Source organism: Nothobranchius furzeri, chromosome 3, assembly GCF_043380555.1.
Source record: "Nothobranchius furzeri strain GRZ-AD chromosome 3, NfurGRZ-RIMD1, whole genome shotgun sequence".
NCBI lineage: Eukaryota > Metazoa > Chordata > Actinopteri > Cyprinodontiformes > Nothobranchiidae > Nothobranchius > Nothobranchius furzeri.
In genome coordinates this window covers 78994644-79020952 of record NC_091743.1, presented here as the reverse complement: position 1 = coordinate 79020952, position 26309 = coordinate 78994644, and the positions used below count along the sequence as shown (strand labels likewise).

Here is a 26309-nt window from a genome sequence, read left to right as displayed (position 1 = left end):
GTCTATGTGTTGCAATAAATATTTGCTCTTAGGCGTGCTTGACTGCTTGCTGAATTTAAGACAATTGAGCCTAATTGTAGACGTTCCGGAAGGTCATTTTACACACCGATGGGACTCTACGCACATTTTTGTGGCAAAAGAAATCCAAAATCAGGACGTCAGTTGGACAATGCAAGTTCATGGAATGACTGATTCTATACAACTGTGCAAGTGTTCACTTGGTGGATTTAGAGGGAGAGTGTCTCCCTGATGGTCTAGTGGCTAGGATCCGACGCTTTCACCGTTGTGGCCCGGGTTCGATTCCCGGTCAGGGAAGAGTTTCATTTCTATATTCATTATCTAATGTCAAATATCATTGTTAATGACATAATTGAGGAAATGGCTGCTTTAAGATAAATAATTAAAAATAGGTACATTTACACAATCAGTAACTTTGGTGATGTTTAGAATGGATTAGGAAATACTCTGCAATCTGCTTAATTTGAAGTAGGACAGATGAATCTTTGCATTGGCCGGGAATCGAACCCGGGTCAACTGCTTGGAAGGCAGCTATGCTCACCACTATACCACCAATGCCACGTAATTCAATGTAAAATCGTTATGATCGGAAAGATGAAATGACTGGTCTTTCTTGGGGTTTGAAGTTTTACATTTTTATTGTGCACTAAACTAATTTGACTTGCACCATCAGTGACTGCTGACAAAGAGTCAGATCAGAAACCGTTGTCTGTGTTCAATTTGATCTACATTAAGATGAAACTTAATCCACAGGAAGGCAACAAAATGTAATCAAAGAAAGACCTTTTGATTTTCAACATGACAGAGATGTCCACCCAAAAACCTATAGCAGTTCCAGTGCTAAAATAGTCTCCAACGCTGTACATTCCGTCAAATTCCATGACTGTTGACAGTTTGAGGCCATAGTATAGCTTTAGTTCACTATAGCTTTTGTTCACAACACAAAAAAACTTTTCCAGAATTTGGTTCTTAAAGTCTATGTGTTGCAATAAATATTTGCTCTTAGGCGTGCTTGACTGCTTGCTGAATTTAAGACAATTGAGCCTAATTGTAGACGTTCCGGAAGGTCATTTTACACACCGATGGGACTCTACGCACATTTTTGTGGCAAAAGAAATCCAAAATCAGGACGTCAGTTGGACAATGCAAGTTCATGGAATGACTGATTCTATACAACTGTGCAAGCATTCACTTGGTGGATAAAGAGGAATAGTGTCTCCCTGATGGTCTAGTGGCTAGGATCCGACGCTCTCACCGTCGTGGCCCGGGTTTGATTCCCGGTCAGGGAAGAGTTTCATTACTGTACTCTGTATCTATTGTCAAAAATCATTGTTGATGACATAATTGAGGAAATGGCTGCTTTAAGATAAATAATTAAAAACAGATACATTTACACAATCAGTAGGTTTGGTGATGTTTAGAATGGATTAGGAAATACTCTGCAATCTGCTCAATTTGAAGTAGGCCAGATGAATCTTTGCATTGGCCGGGAATCGAACCCGGGTCAACTGCTTGGAAGGGAGCTATGCTCACCACTATACCACCAATGCCACATAATTCAATGTAAAATCGTTATCATCGGAAAGATGCAATTACTGGTCATTCTTGGGGTTTGAAGTTTTACATTTTTATTGTGCACTGAACTAATTTGACTTGCACCATCAGTGACTGCTGACAAAGAGTCAGATCAGAAGCCGTTGTCTGTGTTCAATTTGATCTACATTAAGAAGAAACTTAATCCACAGGAAGGCAACAAAATGTAATCAAAGAAAGACCTTTTGATTTTCAACATGACAGAGATGTCCACCCAAAAACCTATAGCAGTTCCAGTTCTAAAATAGTCTCCAACGCTGTACATTCCGTCAAATTCCATGACTGTTGACAGTCTGAGGCCATAGTATAGCTTTAGTTCACTATAGCTTTTGTTCACAACACAAAAAAACTTTTCCAGAATTTGGTTCTTAAAGTCTATGTGTTGCAATAAATATTTGCTCTTAGGCGTGCTTGACTGCTTGCTAAATTTAAGACAATTGAGCCTAATTGTAGACGTTCCGGAAGGTCATTTTACACACCGATGGGACTCTACGCACATTTTTGTGGCAAAAGAAATGCAAAATCAGGATGTCAGTTGGACAATGCAAGTTCATGGAATGACTGATTCTATACAACTGTGCAAGCATTCACTTGGTGGATAAAGAGGAATAGTGTCTCCCTGATGGTCTAGTGGCTAGGATCCGACGCTCTCACTCCCATTTTCCACTACCTCCGCTCCGGTCCGCCCCCGCCTTCCGCAGCCGCTCGCTTCCGAACTCAGTTTTTACTGCTACCCGCTCTACAACGGCTCCGCTCCGGTGCGGAGACCTGAGGGGGGCAAACAAGCATGCGTGGGATTTTCGAGATCTTGCGATACAGTCCGAGCAGTAAACGCGGAAGTTAGATCCAAACACCCGTTGTGTGGGAGAAACATCGGCATGAACTGTTTAATCTGCCCATCATTTGTGTTGAGAGATCAGCAGTGTTTGGATCAACAAAGTGTGACTACTTTGATAGTAGAAACTGTATTTATGGCTTACTTTTGTTCATTTAAACTTCAGCCGCCATTGATAGTTCTTAAAAGTTGTTAAACCTGTGCAAAAGAAACAAAAAATGCCTTTTGTTTATCGATTTATTGTGAAAAACGGAAATTGTGCTTGCTCCTTTTCCTGTTGGGCGGTGGTGATTTCTGTCCATTTACTGCAGAGGTGCTCCGGCGTCCGGCGAAAATAGGATCGATTCTATTTTTGCCGGACGCCGGAACAGAGGGCGGCGCACTGCCGGAGCACGGCCGCAGTAGTGGAATTGCTCTGATTGACTAGAACGGGACCGATTTTGCTCCGGCGTTCGTGTCGGAGCGGAGCGCAGCGGAGCGGAGGTAGTGGAATTTGGGGGTCACCGTCGTGGCCCTTGTTCGATTCCCGGTCAGGGAAGAGTTTCATTACTGTACTCTGTATCTATTGTCAAAAATCATTGTTGATGTCATAATTGAGGAAATGGCTGCTTTAAGATAAATAATTGAAACAGGTACATTTACACAATCAGTAGGTTTGGTGATGTTTAGAATGGATTAGGAAATACTCTGCAACCTGCTTACTTCGAAGTAGGACAGATAAATCTTTGCATTGGCCGGGAATCGAACCCGGGTCAACTGCTTGGAAGGCAGCTATGCTCACCACTATACCACCAATGCCACATAATTCAATGTAAAATTGTTATGATCGGAAAGATGCAATTACTGGTCATTCTTGGGGTTTGAAGTTTTACATTTTTATTGTGCACTGAACTAATTTGACTTGCACCATCAGTGACTGCTGACAAAGAGTCAGATCAGAAACCGTTGTCTGTGTTCAATTTGATCTACATTAAGAAGAAACTTAATCCACAGGAAGGCAACAAAATGTAATCAAAGAAAGACCTTTTGATTTTCAACATGACAGAGATGCCAACCCAAAAACCTATAGCAGTTCCAGTGCTAAAATAGTCTCCAACGCTGTACATTCCATCAAATTCCATGTCTGTTGACAGTCTGAGGCCATAGTATAGCTTTAGTTCACTATAGCTTTATTTCACAACACAAAAACACTTTTCCAGAATTTGGTTCTTAAAGTCTATGTTGCAATAAATATTTGCTCTTAGGCGTGCTTGACTGCTTGCTGAATTTAAGACAATTGAGCCTAATTGTAGACGTTCCGGAAGGTCATTTTACACACCGATGGGACTCTACGCACATTTTTGTGGCAAAAGAAATCCAAAATCAGGACGTCAGTTGGACAATGCAAGTTCATGGAATGACTGATTCTTTACAACTGTGCAAGCGTTCACTTGGTGGATAAAGAGTAATATTGTCTCCCTGATGGTCTAGTGGCTAGGATCCGACGCTCTCACCGTCGTGGCCCGGGTTCGATTCCCGGTCAGGGAAGAGTTTCACTTCTTTACTCTGTATCTATTGTCAAAAATCATTGTTGATGACTTAATTGATGAAATGGCTGCTTTAAGATAAATAATTAAAAATAGGTACATTTACACAATCAGTAGGTTTGGTGATGTTTAGAATGGATCAGGAAATACTCTGCAATCTGCTTAATTTGAAGTGCGACAGATGAATCTTTGCATCGGCCGGGAATAGAACCTGGGTCAACTACTTGGAAGGCAGCAATGCTCACCACTATACCACCAATGCCACGTAATTCAATGTAAAATCGTTATGATCGGAAAGATGAAATGACTGGTCTTTCTTGGGGTTTGAAGTTTTACATTTTTATTGTGCACTAAACTAATTTGACTTGCACCATCAGTGACTGCTGACAAAGAGTCAGATCAGAAACCGTTGTCTGTGTTCAATTTGATCTACATTAAGATGAAACTTAATCCACAGGAAGGCAACAAAATGTAATCAAAGAAAGACCTTTTGATTTTCAACATGACAGAGATGTCCACCCAAAAACCTATAGCAGTTCCAGTGCTAAAATAGTCTCCAACGCTGTACATTCCGTCAAATTCCATGACTGTTGACAGTCTGAGGCCATAGTATAGCTTTAGTTCACTATAGCTTTTGTTCACAACACAAAAAAACTTTTCCAGAATTTGGTTCTTAAAGTCTATGTGTTGCAATAAATATTTGCTCTTAAGCGTGCTTGACTGCTTGCTGAATTTAAGACAATTGAGCCTAATTGTAGACGTTCCGGAATGGCATTTTACACACCGATGGGACTCTACGCACATTTTTGTGGCAAAAGAAATCCAAAATCAGGACGTCAGTTGGACAATGCAAGTTCATGGAATGACTGATTCTATACATCTGTGCAAGTGTTCACTTGGTGGATGAACAGGAAGAGTGTCTCCCTGATGGTCTAGTGGCTAGGATCCGACGCTTTCACCTTCGTGGCCCGGGTTCGATTCCTGGTCAGGGAAGAGTTTCATTTCTATACTCATTATCTAATGTCAAATATCATAGTTAATGACATAATTGAGGGAATGGCTGCTTTAAGATAAATAATAAAAACAAGGTACATTTACACAATCAGTAGGTTTGGTGATGTTTAGAATGGATTAGGAAATACTCTGCAATCTGCTTAATTTGAAGTAGGCCAGATGAATCTTTGCATTGGCCGGGAATCGAACTCGGGTAAACTGCTTGGAAGGCAGCTATGCTCACCACTATACCACCAATGCCACGTAATTCAATGTAAAATCGTTATGATCGGAAAGATGAAATGACTGGTCTTTGTTGGGGTTTGAAGTTTTACATTTTTATTGTGCACTAAACTAATTTGACTTGCACCATCAGTGACTGCTGACAAAGAGTCAGATCAGAAACCCTTGTCTGTGTTCAATTTGATCTACATTAAGATGAAACTTAATCCACAGGAATGCAACAAAATGTAATCAAAGAAAGACCTTTTGATTTTCAACATGACAGAGATGTCCACCCAAAAACCTATAGCAGTTCCAGTGCTAAAATAGTCTCCAACCCTGTACATTCCGTCAAATTCCATAACTGTTGACAGTCTGAGGCCCTAGTATAGCTTTAGTTCACTATAGCTTTTGTTCACAACACAAAAAAACTTTTCCAGAATTTGGTTCTTAAAGTCTATGTGTTGCAATAAATATTTGCTCTTAGGCGTGCTTGACTGCTTGCTGAATTTAAGACAATTGAGCTCTTAGGTGTGCTTGACTGCTTGCTGAATTTAAGACAATTGAGCCTAATTGTAGACGTTCCGGAAGGTCATTTTACACACCGATGGGACTCTACGCACATTTTTGTGGCAAAAGAAATCCAAAATCAGGACGTCAGTTGGACAATGCAAGTTCATGGAATGACTGATTCTATACAACTGTGCAAGCGTTCACTTGGTGGATAAAGAGTAATATTGTCTCCCTGATGGTCTAGTGGCTAGGATCCGACGCTCTCACCGTCATGGCCTGGGTTCGATTCCCGGTCAGGGAAGAGTTTCACTTCTGTACTCTGTATCTATTGTCAAAAATCATTGTTGATGACTTAATTGATGAAATGGCTGCTTTAAGATAAATAATTAAAAATAGGTACATTTACACAATCAGTAGGTTTGGTGATGTTTAGAATGGATCAGGAAATACTCTGCAATCTGCTTAATTTGAAGTGCGACAGATGAATCTTTGCATCGGCCGGGAATAGAACCTGGGTCAACTACTTGGAAGGCAGCAATGCTCACCACTATACCACCAATGCCACGTAATTCAATGTAAAATCGTTATGATCGGAAAGATGAAATGACTGGTCTTTCTTGGGGTTTGAAGTTTTACATTTTTATTGTGCACTAAACTAATTTGACTTGCACCATCAGTGACTGCTGACAAAGAGTCAGATCAGAAACCGTTGTCTGTGTTCAATTTGATCTACATTAAGATGAAACTTAATCCACAGGAAGGCAACAAAATGTAATCAAAGAAAGACCTTTTGATTTTCAACATGACAGAGATGTCCACCCAAAAACCTATAGCAGTTCCAGTGCTAAAATAGTCTCCAACGCTGTACATTCCGTCAAATTCCATGACTGTTGACAGTCTGAGGCCATAGTATAGCTTTAGTTCACTATAGCTTTTGTTCACAACACAAAAAAACTTTTCCAGAATTTGGTTCTTAAAGTCTATGTGTTGCAATAAATATTTGCTCTTAAGCGTGCTTGACTGCTTGCTGAATTTAAGACAATTGAGCCTAATTGTAGACGTTCCGGAATGGCATTTTACACACCGATGGGACTCTACGCACATTTTTGTGGCAAAAGAAATCCAAAATCAGGACGTCAGTTGGACAATGCAAGTTCATGGAATGACTGATTCTATACATCTGTGCAAGTGTTCACTTGGTGGATGAACAGGAAGAGTGTCTCCCTGATGGTCTAGTGGCTAGGATCCGACGCTTTCACCTTCGTGGCCCGGGTTCGATTCCTGGTCAGGGAAGAGTTTCATTTCTATACTCATTATCTAATGTCAAATATCATAGTTAATGACATAATTGAGGAAATGGCTGCTTTAAGATAAATAATAAAAACAAGGTACATTTACACAATCAGTAGGTTTGGTGATGTTTAGAATGGATTAGGAAATACTCTGCAATCTGCTTAATTTGAAGTAGGCCAGATGAATCTTTGCATTGGCCGGGAATCGAACTCGGGTAAACTGCTTGGAAGGCAGCTATGCTCACCACTATACCACCAATGCCACGTAATTCAATGTAAAATCGTTATGATCGGAAAGATGAAATGACTGGTCTTTGTTGGGGTTTGAAGTTTTACATTTTTATTGTGCACTAAACTAATTTGACTTGCACCATCAGTGACTGCTGACAAAGAGTCAGATCAGAAACCGTTGTCTGTGTTCAATTTGATCTACATTAAGATGAAACTTAATCCACAGGAATGCAACAAAATGTAATCAAAGAAAGACCTTTTGATTTTCAACATGACAGAGATGTCCACCCAAAAACCTATAGCAGTTCCAGTGCTAAAATAGTCTCCAACCCTGTACATTCCGTCAAATTCCATAACTGTTGACAGTCTGAGGCCCTAGTATAGCTTTAGTTCACTATAGCTTTTGTTCACAACACAAAAAAACTTTTCCAGAATTTGGTTCTTAAAGTCTATGTGTTGCAATAAATATTTGCTCTTAGGCGTGCTTGACTGCTTGCTGAATTTAAGACAATTGAGCTCTTAGGTGTGCTTGACTGCTTGCTGAATTTAAGACAATTGAGCCTAATTGTAGACGTTCCGGAAGGTCATTTTACACACCGATGGGACTCTACGCACATTTTTGTGGCAAAAGAAATCCAAAATCAGGACGTCAGTTGGACAATGCAAGTTCATGGAATGACTGATTCTATACAACTGTGCAAGCGTTCACTTGGTGGATAAAGAGTAATATTGTCTCCCTGATGGTCTAGTGGCTAGGATCCGACGCTCTCACCGTCATGGCCTGGGTTCGATTCCCGGTCAGGGAAGAGTTTCACTTCTGTACTCTGTATCTATTGTCAAAAATCATTGTTGATGACTTAATTGATGAAATGGCTGCTTTAAGATAAATAATTAAAAATAGGTACATTTACACAATCAGTAGGTTTGGTGATGTTTAGAATGGATCAGGAAATACTCTGAAATCTGCTTAATTTGAAGTGCGACAGATGAATCTTTGCATTGGCCGGGAATAGAACCCGGGTCAACTACTTGGAAGGCAGCAATGCTCACCACTATACCACCAATGCCACGTAATTCAATGTAAAATCGTTATGATCGGAAAGATGAAATGACTGGTCTTTCTTGGGGTTTGAAGTTTTACATTTTTATTGTGCACTAAACTAATTTGACTTGCACCATCAGTGACTGCTGACAAAGAGTCAGATCAGAAACCGTTGTCTGTGTTCAATTTGATCTACATTAAGATGAAACTTAATCCACAGGAAGGCAACAAAATGTAATCAAAGAAAGACCTTTTGATTTTCAACATGACAGAGATGTCCACCCAAAAACCTATAGCAGTTCCAGTGCTAAAATAGTCTCCAACGCTGTACATTCCGTCAAATTCCATGACTGTTGACAGTCTGAGGCCATAGTATAGCTTTAGTTCACCATAGCTTTTGTTCACAACACAAAAAAACTTTTCCAGAATTTGGTTCTTAAAGTCTATGTGTTGCAATAAATATTTGCTCTTAGGCGTGCTTGACTGCTTGCTGAATTTAAGACAATTGAGCCTAATTGTAGACGTTCCGGAAGGTCATTTTACACACCGATGGGACTCTACGCACATTTTTGTGGCAAAAGAAATCCAAAATCAGGACGTCAGTTGGTCAATGCAAGTTCATGGAATGACTGATTCTATACAACTGTGCAAATGTTCACTTGGTGGATAAAGAGGAAGAGTGTCTCCCTGATGGTCTAGTGGCTAGGATCCGACGCTTTCACCGTCGTGGCCCGGGTTCGATTCCCGGTCAGGGAAGAGTTTTATTTCTATACTCATTATCTAATGTCAAATATCATTATTAATGACATAATTGAGGACATGGCTGCTTTAAGATAAATAATTAAAAACAGGTACATTTACACAGTCAGTACGTTTGGTGATGTTTAGAATGGATTAGGAAATACGCTACAATCTACTTAATTTGAAGTAGGACAGATGAATCTTTGCACTGGCCGGGAACCGAACCCGGGTCAACTGCTTGGAAGGCAGCTATGCTCACCACTATACCAACAATGCCACGTAATTCAATGTAAAATCGTCATGATCGGAAAGATGAAATGACTGGTCTTTCTTGGGGTTTGAAGTTTTACATTTTTATTGTGCACTAAACTAAATTGACTTGCACCATCAGTGACTGCTGACAAAGAGTCTGATCAGAAACCGTTGTCTGTGTTCAATTTGATCTACATTAAGATGAAACTTAATCCACAGGAAGGCAACAAAATGTAATCAAAGAAAGACCTTTTGATTTTCAACATGACAGAGATGTCCACCCAAAAACCTATAGCAGTTCCAGTGCTAAAATAGTCTCCAACGCTGTACATTCCGTCAAATTCCATGACTGTCGACAGTTTGAGGCCATAGTATAGCTTTAGTTCACTATAGCTTTTGTTCACAACACAAAAAAACTTTTCCAGAATTTGGTTCTTAAAGTCTATGTGTTGCAATAAATATTTGCTCTTGGGCGTGCTTGACTGCTTGCTGAATTTAAGACAATTGAGCCTAATTGTAGACGTTCCGGAAGGTCATTTTACACACCGATGGGACTCTACGCACATTTTTGTGGCAAAAGAAATCCAAAATCAGGACGTCAGTTGGACAATGCAAGTTCATGGAATGACTGATTCTATACAACTGTGCAAGTGTTCACTTGGTGGATGAAGAGGAAGAGTGACTCCCTGATGGTCTAGTGGCTAGGATCCGACGCTTTCACCGTCGTGGCCCGGGTTCGATTCCCGGTCAGGGAAGAGTTTCATTTGTATACTCATTATCTAATGTCCAATATCATTGTTGATGACATAATTGAGGAAATGGCTGCTTTAATATAAATAATTAAAAATAGGTACATTTACACAATCAGTAGGTTTGGTGATGTTTAAAATGGATTAGGAAATACTCTGCAACCTGCTTAATTTGAAGTAGGACAGATGAATCTTTGCATTGGCCGGGATCCGAACCCGGGTCAACTGCTTGGAAGGCAGCTATGCTCACCACTATACCACCAATGCCACGTAATTCAATGTAAAATCGTTATGATCGGAAAGATGAAATGACTTGTCTTTCTTGGGGTTTGAAGTTTTACATTTTTACTGTGCACTAAACTAGTTTGACTTGCACCATCAGTGACTGCTGACAAAGAGTCTGATCAGAAACCGTTGTCTGTGTTCAATTTGATCTATATTAAGATGAAACTTAATCCACAGGAAGGCAACAAAATGTAATCAAAGAAAGACCTTTTGATTTTCAACATGACAGAGATGTCCACCCAAAAACCTATAGCAGTTCCAGTGCTAAAATAGTCTCCAACGCTGTACATTCCGTCAAATTCCATGACTGTCGACAGTTTGAGGCCATAGTATAGCTTTAGTTCACTATAGCTTTTGTTCACAACACAAAAAAACTTTTCCAGAATTTGGTTCTTAAAGTCTATGTGTTGCAATAAATATTTGCTCTTAGGCGTGCTTGACTGCTTGCTGAATTTAAGACAATTGAGCCTAATTGTAGACGTTCAGGAAGGTCATTTTACACACCGATGGGACTCTACGCACATTTTTGTGGCAAAAGAAATCCAAAATCAGGACGTCAGTTGGACAATGCAAGTTCATGGAATGACTGATTCTATACAACTGTGCAAGTGTTCACTTGGTGGATGAAGAGGAAGAGTGACTCCCTGATGGTCTAGTGGCTAGGATCCGATGCTTTCACCGTCGTGGCCCGGGTTCGATTCCCGGTCAGGGAAGAGTTTCATTTCTATACTCATTATCTAATGTCAAATATCATTATTAATGACATAATTGAGGACATGGCTGCTTTAAGATAAATAATTATAAAGAGGTACATTTACACAGTCAGTACGTTTGGTGATGTTTAGAATGGATTAGGAAATACGCTACAATCTACTTAATTTGAAGTAGGACAGATGAATCTTTGCACTGGCCGGGAATCGAACCCGGGTCAACTGCTTGGAAGGCAGCTATGCTCACCGCTATACCAACAATGCCACGTAATTCAATGTAAAATCGTCATGATCGGAAAGATGAAATGACTGGTCTTTCTTGGGGTTTGAAGTTTTACATTTTTATTGTGCACTAAACTAATTTGACTTGCACCATCAGTGACTGCTGACAAAGAGTCTGATCAGAAACCATTGTCTGTGTTCAATTTGATCTATATTAAGATGAAACTTAATCCACAGGAAGGCAACAAAATGTAATCAAAGAAAGACCTTTTGATTTTCAACATGACAGAGATGTCCACCCAAAAACCTATAGCAGTTCCAGTGCTAAAATAGTCTCCAACGCTGTACATTCCGTCAAATTCCATGACTGTCGACAGTTTGAGGCCATAGTATAGCTTTAGTTCACTATAAGTTTTGTTCACAACACAAAAAAACTTTTCCAGAATTTGGTTCTTAAAGTCTATGTGTTGCAATAAATATTTGCTCTTAGGCGTGCTTGACTGCTTGCTGAATTTAAGACAATTGAGCCTAATTGTAGACGTTCAGGAAGGTCATTTTACACACCGATGGGACTCTACGCACATTTTTGTGGCAAAAGAAATCCAAAATCAGGACGTCAGTTGGACAATGCAAGTTCATGGAATGACTGATTCTATACAACTGTGCAAGTGTTCACTTGGTGGATAAAGAGGAAGAGTGTCTCCCTGATGGTCTAGTGGCTAGGATCCGACGCTTTCACCGTCGTGGCCCGGGTTCGATTCCCGGTCAGGGAAGAGTTTCATTTCTATACTCATTATCTAATGTCAAATATCATTGTTAATGACATAATTGAGGAAATGGCTGCTTTAAGATAAATAATTAAAAACAGGTACATTTACACAATCAGTATGTTTGGTGATGTTTAGAATGGATTAGGAAATACTCTGCAGTCTGCTTAATTTGAAGTAGGACAGATGAATCTTTGCATTGGCCAGGAGTCGAACCCGGGTCAACTGCTTGGAAGGCAGCTATGCTCACCACTATACCACTGATGCCACGTAATTCAATGTAAAATCGTTATGATCGGAAAGATGAAATGACTTGTCTTTCTTGGGGTTTGAAGTTTTACATTTTTATTGTGCACTAAACTAATTTGACTTGCACCATCAATGACTGCTGACAAAGAGTCAGATCAGAAACCGTTGTCTGTGTTCAGTTTGATCTACATTAAGATGAAACTTAATCCACAGGAAGGCAACAAAATGTAATCAAAGAAAGACCTTTTGATTTTCAACATGACAGAGATGTCCACCCAAAAACCTATAGCAGTTCCAGTGCTAAAATAGTCTCCAATGCTGTACATTCCGTCAAATTCCATGACTGTTGACAGTCTGAGGCCATAGTATAGCTTTAGTTCACCATAGCTTTTGTTCACAACACAAAAAAACTTTTCCAGAATTTGGTTCTTAAAGTCTATGTGTTGCAATAAATATTTGCTCTTAGGCGTGCTTGACTGCTTGCTGAATTTAAGACAATTGAGCCTAATTGTAGACGTTCCGGAAGGTCATTTTACACACCGATGGGACTCTACGCACATTTTTGTGGCAAAAGAAATCCAAAATCAGGACGTCAGTTGGTCAATGCAAGTTCATGGAATGACTGATTCTATACAACTGTGCAAATGTTCACTTGGTGGATAAAGAGGAAGAGTGTCTCCCTGATGGTCTAGTGGCTAGGATCCGACGCTTTCACCGTCGTGGCCCGGGTTCGATTCCAGGTCAGGGAAGAGTTTCATTTCTATACTCATTATCTAATGTCAAATATCATTATTAATGACATAATTGAGGACATGGCTGCTTTAAGATAAATAATTAAAAACAGGTACATTTACACAGTCAGTACATTTGGTGATGTTTAGAATGGATTAGGAAATACGCTACAATCTACTTAATTTGAAGTAGGACAGATGAATCTTTGCACTGGCCGGGAATCGAACCCGGGTCAACTGCTTGGAAGGCAGCTATGCTCACCACTATACCAACAATGCCACGTAAATCATTGTAAAATCGTCATGAACGGAAAGATGAAATGACTGGTCTTTCTTGGGGTTTGAAGTTTTACATTTTTATTGTGCACTAAACTAATTTGACTTGCACCATCAGTGACTGCTGACAAAGAGTCTGATCAGAAACCGTTGTCTGTGTTCAATTTGATCTATATTAAGATGAAACTTAATCCACAGGAAGGCAACAAAATGTAATCAAAGAAAGACCTTTTGATTTTCAACATGACAGAGATGTCCACCCAAAAACCTATAGCAGTTCCAGTGCTAAAATAGTCTCCAACGCTGTACATTCCGTCAAATTCCATGACTGTTGACAGTCTGAGGCCATAGTATAGCTTTAGTTCACTATAGCTTTTGTTCACAACACAAAAAAACTTTTCCAGAATTTGGTTCTTAAAGTCTATGTGTTGCAATAAATATTTGCTCTTAGGCGTGCTTGACTGCTTGCTGAATTTAAGACAATTGAGCCTAATTGTAGACGTTCAGGAAGGTCATTTTACACACCGATGGGACTCTACGCACATTTTTGTGGCAAAAGAAATCCAAAATCAGGACGTCAGTTGGTCAATGCAAGTTCATGGAATGACTGATTCTATACAACTGTGCAAATGTTCACTTGGTGGATAAAGAGGAAGAGTGTCTCCCTGATGGTCTAGTGGCTAGGATCCGACGCTTTCACTGTCGTGGCCCGGGTTCGATTCCAGGTCAGGGAAGAGTTTCATTTCTATACTCATTATCTAATGTCAAATATCATTATTAATGACATAATTGAGGACATGGCTGCTTTAAGATAAATAATTAAAAACAGGTACATTTACACAGTCAGTACATTTGGTGATGTTTAGAATGGATTAGGAAATACGCTACAATCTACTTAATTTGAAGTAGGACAGATGAATCTTTGCACTGGCCGGGAATCGAACCCGGGTCAACTGCTTGGAAGGCAGCTATGCTCACCACTATACCAACAATGCCACGTAAATCATTGTAAAATCGTCATGAACGGAAAGATGAAATGACTGGTCTTTCTTGGGGTTTGAAGTTTTACATTTTTATTGTGCACTAAACTAATTTGACTTGCACCATCAGTGACTGCTGACAAAGAGTCTGATCAGAAACCGTTGTCTGTGTTCAATTTGATCTATATTAAGATGAAACTTAATCCACAGGAAGGCAACAAAATGTAATCAAAGAAAGACCTTTTGATTTTCAACATGACAGAGATGTCCACCCAAAAACCTATAGCAGTTCCAGTGCTAAAATAGTCTCCAACGCTGTACATTCCGTCAAATTCCATGACTGTTGACAGTCTGAGGCCATAGTATAGCTTTAGTTCACTATAGCTTTTGTTCACAACACAAAAAAACTTTTCCAGAATTTGGTTCTTAAAGTCTATGTGTTGCAATAAATATTTGCTCTTAGGCGTGCTTGACTGCTTGCTGAATTTAAGACAATTGAGCCTAATTGTAGACGTTCAGGAAGGTCATTTTACACACCGATGGGACTCTACGCACATTTTTGTGGCAAAAGAAATCCAAAATCAGGACGTCAGTTGGTCAATGCAAGTTCATGGAATGACTGATTCTATACAACTGTGCAAATGTTCACTTGGTGGATAAAGAGGAAGAGTGTCTCCCTGATGGTCTAGTGGCTAGGATCCGACGCTTTCACTGTCGTGGCCCGGGTTCGATTCCAGGTCAGGGAAGAGTTTCATTTCTATACTCATTATCTAATGTCAAATATCATTATTAATGACATAATTGAGGACATGGCTGCTTTAAGATAAATAATTAAAAACAGGTACATTTACACAGTCAGTACATTTGGTGATGTTTAGAATGGATTAGGAAATACGCTACAATCTACTTAATTTGAAGTAGGACAGATGAATCTTTGCACTGGCCGGGAATCGAACCCGGGTCAACTGCTTGGAAGGCAGCTATGCTCACCACTATACCAACAATGCCACGTAAATCATTGTAAAATCGTCATGAACGGAAAGATGAAATGACTGGTCTTTCTTGGGGTTTGAAGTTTTACATTTTTATTGTGCACTAAACTAATTTGACTTGCACCATCAGTGACTGCTGACAAAGAGTCTGATCAGAAACCGTTGTCTGTGTTCAATTTGATCTATATTAAGATGAAACTTAATCCACAGGAAGGCAACAAAATGTAATCAAAGAAAGACCTTTTGATTTTCAACATGACAGAGATGTCCACCCAAAAACCTATAGCAGTTCCAGTGCTAAAATAGTCTCCAACGCTGTACATTCCGTCAAATTCCATGACTGTCGACAGTTTGAGGCCATAGTATAGCTTTAGTTCACTATAGCTTTTGTTCACAACACAAAAAAACTTTTCCAGAATTTGGTTCTTAAAGTCTATGTGTTGCAATAAATATTTGCTCTTAGGCGTGCTTGACTGCTTGCTGAATTTAAGACAATTGAGCCTAATTGTAGACGTTCAGGAAGGTCATTTTACACACCGATGGGACTCTACGCACATTTTTGTGGCAAAAGAAATCCAAAATCAGGACGTCAGTTGGACAATGCAAGTTCATGGAATGACTGATTCTATACAACTGTGCAAGTGTTCACTTGGTGGATAAAGAGGAAGAGTGTCTCCCTTATGGTCTAGTGGCTAGGATCCGACGCTTTCACCGTCGTGGCCCGGGTTCGAATCCCCGGTCAGGGAAGAGTTTCATTTCTATACTCATTATCTAATGTCAAATATCATTGTTAATGACATAATTGAGGAAATGGCTGCTTTAAGATAAATAATTAAAAACAGGTACATTTACACAATCAGTATGTTTGGTGATGTTTAGAATGGATTAGGAAATACTCTGCAGTCTGCTTAATTTGAAGTAGGACAGATGAATCTTTGCATTGGCCAGGAGTCGAACCCGGGTCAACTGCTTGGAAGGCAGCTATGCTCACCACTATACCACTGATGCCACGTAAATCAATGTAAAATCGTTATGATCGGAAAGATGAAATGACTTGTCTTTCTTGGGGTTTGAAGTTTTACATTTTTATTGTGCACTAAACTAATTTGACTTGCACCATCAATGACTGCTGACAAAGAGTCAGATCAGAAACCGTTGTCTGTGTTCAGTTTGATCTACATTAAGATGAAACTTAATCCACAGGAAGGCAACAAAATGTAATCAAAGAAAGACCTTTTGATTTTCAACATGACAGAGATGTCCACCCAAAAACCTATAGCAGTTCCTGTGCTAAAATAGTCTCCAATGCTGTACATTCCGTCAAATTCCATGACTGTTGACAGTCTGAGGCCATAGTATAGCTTTAGTTCACCATAGCTTTTGTTCACAACACAAAAAAACTTTTCCAGAATTTGGTTCTTAAAGTCTATGTGTTGCAATAAATATTTGCTCTTAGGCGTGCTTGACTGCTTGCTGAATTTAAGACAATTGAGCCTAATTGTAGACGTTCCGGAAGGTCATTTTACACACCGATGGGACTCTACGCACATTTTTGTGGCAAAAGAAATCCAAAATCAGGACGTGAGTTGGTCAATGCAAGTTCATGGAATGACTGATTCTATACAACTGTGCAAATGTTCACTTGGTGGATAAAGAGGAAGAGTGTCTCCCTGATGGTCTAGTGGCTAGGATCCGACGCTTTCACCGTCGTGGCCCGGGTTCGATTCCCGGTCAGGGAAGAGTTTCATTTCTATACTCATTATCTAATGTCAAATATCATTATTAATGACATAATTGAGGACATGGCTGCTTTAAGATAAATAATTAAAAACAGGTACATTTACACAGTCAGTACATTTGGTGATGTTTAGAATGGATTAGGAAATACGCTACAATCTACTTAATTTGAAGTAGGACAGATGAATCTTTGCACTGGCCGGGAATCGAACCCGGGTCAACTGCTTGGAAGGCAGCTATGCTCACCACTATACCAACAACGCCACGTAAATCATTGTAAAATCGTCATGAACGGAAAGATGAAATGACTGGTCTTTCTTGGGGTTTGAAGTTTTACATTTTTATTGTGCACTAAACTAATTTGACTTGCACCATCAGTGACTGCTGACAAAGAGTCTGATCAGAAACCGTTGTCTGTGTTCAATTTGATCTATATTAAGATGAAACTTAATCCACAGGAAGGCAACAAAATGTAATCAAAGAAAGACCTTTTGATTTTCAACATGACAGAGATGTCCACCCAAAAACCTATAGCAGTTCCAGTGCTAAAATAGTCTCCAACGCTGTACATTCCGTCAAATTCCATGACTGTCGACAGTTTGAGGCCATAGTATAGCTTTAGTTCACTATAGCTTTTGTTCACAACACAAAAAAACTTTTCCAGAATTTGGTTCTTAAAGTCTATGTGTTGCAATAAATATTTGCTCTTAGGCGTGCTTGACTGCTTGCTGAATTTAAGACAATTGAGCCTAATTGTAGACGTTCAGGAAGGTCATTTTACACATCGATGGGACTCTACGCACATTTTTGTGGCAAAAGAAATCCAAAATCAGGACGTCAGTTGGTCAATGCAAGTTCATGGAATGACTGATTCTATACAACTGTGCAAATGTTCACTTGGTGGATAAAGAGGAAGAGTGTCTCCCTGATGGTCTAGTGGCTAGGATCCGACGCTTTCACCGTCGTGGCCCGGGTTCGATTCCAGGTCAGGGAAGAGTTTCATTTCTATACTCATTATCTAATGTCAAATATCATTATTAATGACATAATTGAGGACATGGCTGCTTTAAGATAAATAATTAAAAACAGGTACATTTACACAGTCAGTACATTTGGTGATGTTTAGAATGGATTAGGAAATACGCTACAATCTACTTAATTTGAAGTAGGACAGATGAATCTTTGCACTGGCCGGGAATCGAACCCGGGTCAACTGCTTGGAAGGCAGCTATGCTCACCACTATACCAACAATGCCACGTAAATCATTGTAAAATCGTCATGAACGGAAAGATGAAATGACTGGTCTTTCTTGGGGTTTGAAGTTTTACATTTTTATTGTGCACTAAACTAATTTGACTTGCACCATCAGTGACTGCTGACAAAGAGTCTGATCAGAAACCGTTGTCTGTGTTCAATTTGATCTATATTAAGATGAAACTTAATCCACAGGAAGGCAACAAAATGTAATCAAAGAAAGACCTTTTGATTTTCAACATGACAGAGATGTCCACCCAAAAACCTATAGCAGTTCCAGTGCTAAAATAGTCTCCAACGCTGTACATTCCGTCAAATTCCATGACTGTCGACAGTTTGAGGCCATAGTATAGCTTTAGTTCACTATAGCTTTTGTTCACAACACAAAAAAACTTTTCCAGAATTTGGTTCTTAAAGTCTATGTGTTGCAATAAATATTTGCTCTTAGGCGTGCTTGACTGCTTGCTGAATTTAAGACAATTGAGCCTAATTGTAGACGTTCAGGAAGGTCATTTTACACACCGATGGGACTCTACGCACATTTTTGTGGCAAAAGAAATCCAAAATCAGGACGTCAGTTGGACAATGCAAGTTCATGGAATGACTGATTCTATACAACTGTGCAAGTGTTCACTTGGTGGATAAAGAGGAAGAGTGTCTCCCTGATGGTCTAGTGGCTAGGATCCGACGCTTTCACCGTCGTGGCCCGGGTTCGAATCCCCGGTCAGGGAAGAGTTTCATTTCTATACTCATTATCTAATGTCAAATATCATTGTTAATGACATAATTGAGGAAATGGCTGCTTTAAGATAAATAATTAAAAACAGGTACATTTACACAATCAGTATGTTTGGTGATGTTTAGAATGGATTAGGAAATACTCTGCAGTCTGCTTAATTTGAAGTAGGACAGATGAACCTTTGCATTGGCCAGGAGTCGAACCCGGGTCAACTGCTTGGAAGGCAGCTATGCTCACCACTATACCACTGATGCCACGTAATTCAATGTAAAATCGTTATGATCGGAAAGATGAAATGACTTGTCTTTCTTGGGGTTTGAAGTTTTACATTTTTATTGTGCACTAAACTAATTTGACTTGCACCATCAATGACTGCTGACAAAGAGTCAGATCAGAAACCGTTGTCTGTGTTCAGTTTGATCTACATTAAGATGAAACTTAATCCACAGGAAGGCAACAAAATGTAATCAAAGAAAGACCTTTTGATTTTCAACATGACAGAGATGTCCACCCAAAAACCTATAGCAGTTCCAGTGCTAAAATAGTCTCCAATGCTGTACATTCCGTCAAATTCCATGACTGTTGACAGTCTGAGGCCATAGTATAGCTTTAGTTCACCATAGCTTTTGTTCACAACACAAAAAAACTTTTCCAGAATTTGGTTCTTAAAGTCTATGTGTTGCAATAAATATTTGCTCTTAGGCGTGCTTGACTGCTTGCTGAATTTAAGACAATTGAGCCTAATTGTAGACGTTCCGGAAGGTCATTTTACACACCGATGGGACTCTACGCACATTTTTGTGGCAAAAGAAATCCAAAATCAGGACGTCAGTTGGACAATGCAAGTTCATGGAATGACTGATTCTATACAACTGTGCAAGTGTTCACCCTGTGGATAAAGAGGAAGAGTGTCTCCCTGATGGTCTAGTGGCTAGGATCCGACGCTTTCACCGTCGTGGCCCGGGTTCGATTCCCGGTCAGGGAAGAGTTTCATTTCTATACTCATTATCTAATGTCAAATATCATTGTTAATGACATAATTGAGGACATGGCTGCTTTAAGATAAATAATTAAAAACAGGTACATTTACACAATCAGTAGGTTTGGTGATGTTTAGAATGGATTAGGAAATACGCTACAATCTACTTAATTTGAAGTAGGACAGATGAATCTTTGCACTGGCCTGGAATCGAACCCGGATCAACTGCTTGGAAGGCAGCTATGCTCACCACTATACCACCAATGCCACGTAATTCAATGTGAAATCGTTATGATCAGAAAGATGAAATGACTGGTCTTTCTTGGGGTTTGAAGTTTTACATTTTCATTGTGCACTAAACTAATTTGACTTGCAACATCAGTGACTGCTGACAAAGAGTCAGATCAGAAACCGTTGTCTGTGTTCAATTTGATCTACATTAAGATGAAACTTAATCCACAGGAAGGCAACAAAATGTAATCAAAGAAAGACCTTTTGATTTTCAACATGACAGAGATGTCCACCCAAAAACCTATAGCAGTTCCAGTGCTAAAATAGTCTCCAACGCTGTACATTTCGTCAAATTCCATGACTGTTGACAGTCTGAGGCCATAGTATAGCTTTAGTTCACTATAGCTTTTGTTCACAACACAAAAAAATTTTTCCAGAATTTGGTTCTTAAAGTCTATGTGTTGCAATAAATATTTGCTCTTAGGCGTGCTTGACAGCTTGCTGAATTTAAGACAATTGAGCCTAATTGTAGACGTTCCGGAAGGTCATTTTACACACCGATGGGACTCTACGCACATTTTTCTGGCAAAAGAAATCCAAAATCAGGACGTCAGTTGGACAATGCAAGTTCATGGAATGACTTATTCTATACAACTGTGCAAGTGTTCACTTGGTGGATAAAGAGGAAGAGTGTCTCCTTGATGGTCTAGTGGCTAGGGTCCGACGCTTTCACCGTCGTGGACTGGGGTTCGATTCCCGGTCAGGGAAGAGTTTCATTTCTATACTCTTTATCTAATGTCAAATATCATTGTTAATCACATAATTGAGGAAATGGCTGCTTTAAGATAAATAATTAAAAACAGGTACATTTACACAATCAGTACGTTTGGTGATGTTTAGAATGGATTAGGAAATACTCTGCAGTCTGCTTAATTTGAAGTAGGACAGATGAATCTTTGCATTGGCCGGGAATCGAACCCGGGTCAACTGCTTGGAAGGCAGCTATGCTCACCACTATACCACCAATGCCACGTAATTCAATGTAAAATCGTTATGATCGGAAAGATGAAATGACTTGTCTTTCTTGGGGTTTGAAGTTTTACATTTTTATTGTGCACTAAACTAATTTGACTTGCACCATCAATGACTGCTGACAAAGAGTCAGATCAGAAACCGTTGTCTGTGTTCAGTTTGATCTACATTAAGATGAAACTTAATCCACAGGAAGGCAACAAAATGTAATCAAAGAAAGACCTTTTGATTTTCAACATGACAGAGATGTCCACCCAAAAACCTATAGCAGTTCCAGTGCTAAAATAGTCTCCAATGCTGTACATTCCGTCAAATTCCATGACTGTTGACAGTCTGAGGCCATAGTATAGCTTTAGTTCACCATAGCTTTTGTTCACAACACAAAAAAACTTTTCCAGAATTTGGTTCTTAAAGTCTATGTGTTGCAATAAATATTTGCTCTTAGGCGTGCTTGACTGCTTGCTGAATTTAAGACAATTGAGCCTAATTGTAGACGTTCCGGAAGGTCATTTTACACACCGATGGGACTCTACGCACATTTTTGTGGCAAAAGAAATCCAAAATCAGGACGTCAGTTGGTCAATGCAAGTTCATGGAATGACTGATTCTATACAACTGTGCAAATGTTCACTTGGTGGATAAAGAGGAAGAGTGTCTCCCTGATGGTCTAGTGGCTAGGATCCGACGCTTTCACCGTCGTGGCCCGGGTTCGATTCCCGGTCAGGGAAGAGTTTCATTTCTATACTCATTATCTAATGTCAAATATCATTATTAATGACATAATTGAGGACATGGCTGCTTTAAGATAAATAATTAAAAACAGGTACATTTACACAGTCAGTACATTTGGTGATGTTTAGAATGGATTAGGAAATACGCTACAATCTACTTAATTTGAAGTAGGACAGATGAATCTTTGCACTGGCCGGGAATCGAACCCGGGTCAACTGCTTGGAAGGCAGCTATGCTTACCACTATACCAACAATGCCACGTAATTCATTGTAAAATCGTCATGAACGGAAAGATGAAATGACTGGTCTTTCTTGGGGTTTGAAGTTTTACATTTTTATTGTGCACTAAACTAATTTGACTTGCACCATCAGTGACTGCTGACAAAGAGTCTGATCAGAAACCGTTGTCTGTGTTCAATTTGATCTATATTAAGATGAAACTTAATCCACAGGAAGGCAACAAAATGTAATCAAAGAAAGACCTTTTGATTTTCAACATGACAGAGATGTCCACCCAAAAACCTATAGCAGTTCCAGTGCTAAAATAGTCTCCAACGCTGTACATTCCGTCAAATTCCATGACTGTCGACAGTTTGAGGCCATAGTATAGCTTTAGTTCACTATAGCTTTTGTTCACAACACAAAAAAACTTTTCCAGAATTTGGTTCTTAAAGTCTATGTGTTGCAATAAATATTTGCTCTTAGGCGTGCTTGACTGCTTGCTGAATTTAAGACAATTGAGCCTAATTGTAGACGTTCAGGAAGGTCATTTTACACACCGATGGGACTCTACGCACATTTTTGTGGCAAAAGAAATCCAAAATCAGGACGTCAGGTGGACAATGCAAGTTCATGGAATGACTGATTCTATACAACTGTGCAAGTGTTCACTTGGTGGATAAAAAGGAAGAGTGTCTCCCTGATGGTCTAGTGGCTAGGATCCGACGCTTTCACCGTCGTGGCCCGGGTTCGATTCCCGGTCAGGGAAGAGTTTCATTTCTATACTCATTATCTAATGTCAAATATCATTGTTAATGACATAATTGAGGAAATGGCTGCTTTAAGATAAATAATTAAAAACAGGTACATTTACACAATCAGTATGTTTGGTGATGTTTAGAATGGATTAGGAAATACTCTGCAGTCTGCTTAATTTGAAGTAGGACAGATGAACCTTTGCATTGGCCAGGAGTCGAACCCGGGTCAACTGCTTGGAAGGCAGCTATGCTCACCACTATACCACTGATGCCACGTAATTCAATGTAAAATCGTTATGATCGGAAAGATGAAATGACTTGTCTTTCTTGGGGTTTGAAGTTTTACATTTTTATTGTGCACTAAACTAATTTGACTTGCACCATCAATGACTGCTGACAAAGAGTCAGATCAGAAACCGTTGTCTGTGTTCAGTTTGATCTACATTAAGATGAAACTTAATCCACAGGAAGGCAACAAAATGTAATCAAAGAAAGACCTTTTGATTTTCAACATGACAGAGATGTCCACCCAAAAACCTATAGCAGTTCCAGTGCTAAAATAGTCTCCAACGCTGTACATTCCGTCAAATTCCATGACTGTTGACAGTCTGAGGCCATAGTATAGCTTTAGTTCACCATAGCTTTTGTTCACAACACAAAAAAACTTTTCCAGAATTTGGTTCTTAAAGTCTATGTGTTGCAATAAATATTTGCTCTTAGGCGTGCTTGACTGCTTGCTGAATTTAAGACAATTGAGCCTAATTGTAGACGTTCCGGAAGGTCATTTTACACACCGATGGGACTCTACGCACATTTTTGTGGCAAAAGAAATCCAAAATCAGGACGTCAGTTGGACAATGCAAGTTCATGGAATGACTGATTCTATACAACTGTGCAAGTGTTCACCCTGTGGATAAAGAGGAAGAGTGTCTCCCTGATGGTCTAGTGGCTAGGATCCGACGCTTTCACCGTCGTGGCCCGGGTTCGATTCCCGGTCAGGGAAGAGTTTCATTTCTATACTCATTATCTAATGTCAAATATCATTGTTAATGACATAATTGAGGACATGGCTGCTTTAAGATAAATAATTAAAAACAGGTACATTTACACAATCAGTAGGTTTGGTGATGTTTAGAATGGATTAGGAAATACGCTACAATCTACTTAATTTGAAGTAGGACAGATGAATCTTTGCACTGGCCTGGAATCGAACCCGGATCAACTGCTTGGAAGGCAGCTATGCTCACCACTATACCACCAATGCCACGTAATTCAATGTGAAATCGTTATGATCGGAAAGATGAAATGACTGGTCTTTCTTGGGGTTTGAAGTTTTACATTTTCATTGTGCACTAAACTAATTTGACTTGCAACATCAGTGACTGCTGACAAAGAGTCAGATCAGAAACCGTTGTCTGTGTTCAATTTGATCTACATTAAGATGAAACTTAATCCACAGGAAGGCAACAAAATGTAATCAAAGAAAGACCTTTTGATTTTCAACATGACAGAGATGTCCACCCAAAAACCTATAGCAGTTCCAGTGCTAAAATAGTCTCCAACGCTGTACATTTCGTCAAATTCCATGACTGTTGACAGTCTGAGGCCCTAGTATAGCTTTAGTTCACTATAGCTTTTGTTCACAACACAAAAAATTTTTTCCAGAATTTAGTTCTTAAAGTCTATGTGTTGCAATAAATATTTGCTCTTAGGCGTGCTTGACTGCTTGCTGAATTTAAGACAATTGAGCCTAATTGTAGACGTTCCGGAAGGTCATTTTACACACCGATGGGACTCTACGCACATTTTTCTGGCAAAAGAAATCCAAAATCAGGACGTCAGTTGGACAATGCAAGTTCATGGAATGACTTATTCTATACAACTGTGCAAGTGTTCACTTGGTGGATAAAGAGGAAGAGTGTCTCCTTGATGGTCTAGTGTCCGACGCTTTCACCGTCGTGGACCGGGGTTAGATTCCCGGTCAGGGAAGAGTTTCATTTCTATACTCTTTATCTAATGTCAAATATCATTGTTAATCACATAATTGAGGAAATGGCTGCTTTAAGATAAATAATTAAAAACAGGTACATTTACACAATCAGTACGTTTGGTGATGTTTAGAATGGATTAGGAAATACTCTGCAGTCTGCTTAATTTGAAGTAGGACAGATGAATCTTTGCATTGGCCGGGAATCGAACCCGGGTGAACTGCTTGGAAGGCAGCTATGCTCACCACTATACCACCAATGCCACGTAATTCAATGTAAAATCGTTATGATCGGAAAGATGAAATGACTGGTCTTTCTTGGGGTTTGAAGTTTTACATTTTCATTGTGCACTAAACTAATTTGACTTGCACCATCAGTGACTGCTGACAAAGAGTCAGATCAGAAACCGTTGTCTGTGTTCAATTTGATCTACATTAAGATGAAACTTAATCCACAGGAAGGCAACAAAATGTAATCAAAGAAAGACCTTTTGATTTTCAACATGACAGAGATGTCCACCCAAAAACCTATAGCAGTTCCAGTGCTAAAATAGTCTCCAACGCTGTACATTCCGTCAAATTCCATGACTGTTGACAGTTTGAGGCCATAGTATAGCTTTAGTTCACTATAGCTTTTGTTCACAACACAAAAATTTTTTTCCAGAATTTGGTTCTTAAAGTCTATGTGTTGCAATAAATATTTGCTCTTAGGCGTGCTTGACTGCTTGCTGAATTTAAGACAATTGAGCCTAATTGTAGACGTTCCGGAAGGTCATTTTACACACGATGGGACTCTACGCACATTTTTGTGGCAAAAGAAATCCAAAATCAGGACGTAAGTTGGACAATGCAAGTTCATGGAATGACTGATTCTATACAACTGTGCAAGTGTTCACTTGATGGATAAAGAGGAAGAGTGTCTCCCAGATGGTCTAGTGGCTAGGATCCGACGCTTTCACCGTCGTGGCCCGGGTTCGATTCCCGGTCAGGGAAGAGTTTCATTTCTATACTCATTATCTAATGTCAAATATCATTGTTAATGACATAATTGAGGAAATGGCTGCTTTAAGATAAATAATTAAAAACAGGTATATTTACACAATCAGTATGTTTGGTGATGTTTAGAATGGATTAGGAAATACTCTGCAGTCTGCTTAATTTGAAGTACGACAGATGAATCTTTGCATTGGCCGGTAATCGAACCTGGGTCAACTGCTTGGAAGGCAGCTATGCTCACCACTATACCACCAATGCCACGTAATTCAATGTAAAATCGTTATGATCGGAAAGATGAAATGACCGGTCTTGCTTGGGGTTTGAAGTTTTACATTTTTATTGTGCACTAAACTAATTTGACTTGCACCATCAGTGACTGCTGACAAAGAGTCAGATCAGAAACCGTTGTCTGTGTTCAATTTGAT

At 39.5% G+C, this 26309-nt stretch overlaps 23 non-coding genes across 23 annotated transcripts; 18 read left to right on the top strand and 5 right to left on the bottom strand.

The window, feature by feature from the left end:
* The first annotated feature begins 243 nt into the window (after positions 1-243).
* trnae-uuc (transfer RNA glutamic acid (anticodon UUC)) lies at positions 244-315 on the top strand. Its single transcript has one exon. It is a non-coding gene; the product is annotated as a tRNA-Glu (tRNA).
* Positions 316-504: 189 nt separating this feature from the next.
* Positions 505-576, bottom strand: trnag-ucc (transfer RNA glycine (anticodon UCC)). The gene has a single exon. It is a non-coding gene; the product is annotated as a tRNA-Gly (tRNA).
* Positions 577-1235: 659 nt separating this feature from the next.
* Positions 1236-1307, top strand: trnae-cuc (transfer RNA glutamic acid (anticodon CUC)). Its single transcript has one exon. It is a non-coding gene; the product is annotated as a tRNA-Glu (tRNA).
* Positions 1308-3172: 1865 nt separating this feature from the next.
* trnag-ucc (transfer RNA glycine (anticodon UCC)) lies at positions 3173-3244 on the bottom strand. Its single transcript has one exon. It is a non-coding gene; the product is annotated as a tRNA-Gly (tRNA).
* Positions 3245-3901: 657 nt separating this feature from the next.
* On the top strand, positions 3902-3973 carry trnae-cuc (transfer RNA glutamic acid (anticodon CUC)). Its single transcript has one exon. It is a non-coding gene; the product is annotated as a tRNA-Glu (tRNA).
* A 1956-nt stretch (positions 3974-5929) lies between these two features.
* On the top strand, positions 5930-6001 carry trnae-cuc (transfer RNA glutamic acid (anticodon CUC)). Its single transcript has one exon. It is a non-coding gene; the product is annotated as a tRNA-Glu (tRNA).
* Positions 6002-7957: 1956 nt separating this feature from the next.
* On the top strand, positions 7958-8029 carry trnae-cuc (transfer RNA glutamic acid (anticodon CUC)). The gene has a single exon. It is a non-coding gene; the product is annotated as a tRNA-Glu (tRNA).
* A 920-nt stretch (positions 8030-8949) lies between these two features.
* Positions 8950-9021, top strand: trnae-uuc (transfer RNA glutamic acid (anticodon UUC)). Its single transcript has one exon. It is a non-coding gene; the product is annotated as a tRNA-Glu (tRNA).
* Positions 9022-9941: 920 nt separating this feature from the next.
* On the top strand, positions 9942-10013 carry trnae-uuc (transfer RNA glutamic acid (anticodon UUC)). Its single transcript has one exon. It is a non-coding gene; the product is annotated as a tRNA-Glu (tRNA).
* A 189-nt stretch (positions 10014-10202) lies between these two features.
* On the bottom strand, positions 10203-10274 carry trnag-ucc (transfer RNA glycine (anticodon UCC)). Its single transcript has one exon. It is a non-coding gene; the product is annotated as a tRNA-Gly (tRNA).
* Positions 10275-10933: 659 nt separating this feature from the next.
* trnae-uuc (transfer RNA glutamic acid (anticodon UUC)) lies at positions 10934-11005 on the top strand. The gene has a single exon. It is a non-coding gene; the product is annotated as a tRNA-Glu (tRNA).
* A 920-nt stretch (positions 11006-11925) lies between these two features.
* On the top strand, positions 11926-11997 carry trnae-uuc (transfer RNA glutamic acid (anticodon UUC)). Its single transcript has one exon. It is a non-coding gene; the product is annotated as a tRNA-Glu (tRNA).
* Positions 11998-12917: 920 nt separating this feature from the next.
* trnae-uuc (transfer RNA glutamic acid (anticodon UUC)) lies at positions 12918-12989 on the top strand. Its single transcript has one exon. It is a non-coding gene; the product is annotated as a tRNA-Glu (tRNA).
* A 3897-nt stretch (positions 12990-16886) lies between these two features.
* On the top strand, positions 16887-16958 carry trnae-uuc (transfer RNA glutamic acid (anticodon UUC)). The gene has a single exon. It is a non-coding gene; the product is annotated as a tRNA-Glu (tRNA).
* A 920-nt stretch (positions 16959-17878) lies between these two features.
* trnae-cuc (transfer RNA glutamic acid (anticodon CUC)) lies at positions 17879-17950 on the top strand. Its single transcript has one exon. It is a non-coding gene; the product is annotated as a tRNA-Glu (tRNA).
* Positions 17951-18870: 920 nt separating this feature from the next.
* trnae-cuc (transfer RNA glutamic acid (anticodon CUC)) lies at positions 18871-18943 on the top strand. The gene has a single exon. It is a non-coding gene; the product is annotated as a tRNA-Glu (tRNA).
* A 920-nt stretch (positions 18944-19863) lies between these two features.
* trnae-uuc (transfer RNA glutamic acid (anticodon UUC)) lies at positions 19864-19935 on the top strand. The gene has a single exon. It is a non-coding gene; the product is annotated as a tRNA-Glu (tRNA).
* Positions 19936-21117: 1182 nt separating this feature from the next.
* trnag-ucc (transfer RNA glycine (anticodon UCC)) lies at positions 21118-21189 on the bottom strand. The gene has a single exon. It is a non-coding gene; the product is annotated as a tRNA-Gly (tRNA).
* Positions 21190-21848: 659 nt separating this feature from the next.
* trnae-uuc (transfer RNA glutamic acid (anticodon UUC)) lies at positions 21849-21920 on the top strand. The gene has a single exon. It is a non-coding gene; the product is annotated as a tRNA-Glu (tRNA).
* A 920-nt stretch (positions 21921-22840) lies between these two features.
* Positions 22841-22912, top strand: trnae-uuc (transfer RNA glutamic acid (anticodon UUC)). The gene has a single exon. It is a non-coding gene; the product is annotated as a tRNA-Glu (tRNA).
* Positions 22913-23832: 920 nt separating this feature from the next.
* trnae-uuc (transfer RNA glutamic acid (anticodon UUC)) lies at positions 23833-23904 on the top strand. Its single transcript has one exon. It is a non-coding gene; the product is annotated as a tRNA-Glu (tRNA).
* A 1175-nt stretch (positions 23905-25079) lies between these two features.
* trnag-ucc (transfer RNA glycine (anticodon UCC)) lies at positions 25080-25151 on the bottom strand. The gene has a single exon. It is a non-coding gene; the product is annotated as a tRNA-Gly (tRNA).
* Positions 25152-25809: 658 nt separating this feature from the next.
* On the top strand, positions 25810-25881 carry trnae-uuc (transfer RNA glutamic acid (anticodon UUC)). The gene has a single exon. It is a non-coding gene; the product is annotated as a tRNA-Glu (tRNA).
* The last annotated feature ends 428 nt before the right edge of the window (positions 25882-26309 follow it).